Below are 707 nucleotides of genomic sequence, written 5' to 3' on the forward strand. Positions count from 1 at the left end.
ACCATTTCGCTGAACGGACACATCATAAACAGTCTATATGACGAAGCGAAATATTACCAAATGGACTACAGAGAAAGTTACAGTAACCATTTCCTTTTCATAATACCGGCAAAATCATAAAGGAAAAAAACATAAATATGGAAAACAGGAAAAAGACTTAATCGACAGAAACATTCATTCACAATGAACATACACAGCCAGAGCGAGACTGAACACTTGCCATAAGCAACAAACCTCCTAAGGCAAGCGTTTCAGCCCTCATACTTGCTAACAAGGTCTGTATAAATAGGACCTTGCTTGTTAATACCTAAATTCGGTCCTGTCATCCACGTTTCGAGTCCTGCCGGCGTGTTTCCTCAACTTCTCTCCCGCCGACACGATTCGACTCTCAGTCCCCATGCCGATTCATTCTCCTGAAGTTTCGAGGCAAGTAAAGGAAGACGTTTATTGACAGTCACCCTTTGTACGAACTTCTATATATCAGCCTTCTGTCCTTGGAAAGCATTCTGTAGTTCTGTGGGTAGGCGAAGGAAGTAGTATTTTCATTTTTTATTATTTTTTTTTAAATAGAAAATCGAGGTATTTTAGAGGCATTTATAACCGGACTTATATATTCTTAAGTAAGTGAAAAAAAAGGTACAGACATAGCCCATGGTTATTCGATCGCCCTAAACTCGAAAATAAATCCACTTGTTCATTTAACATCA

This window comes from Penaeus monodon, chromosome 33 (genome assembly GCF_015228065.2).
Source record: "Penaeus monodon isolate SGIC_2016 chromosome 33, NSTDA_Pmon_1, whole genome shotgun sequence".
Taxonomy (NCBI): Eukaryota; Metazoa; Arthropoda; class Malacostraca; order Decapoda; family Penaeidae; genus Penaeus; species Penaeus monodon.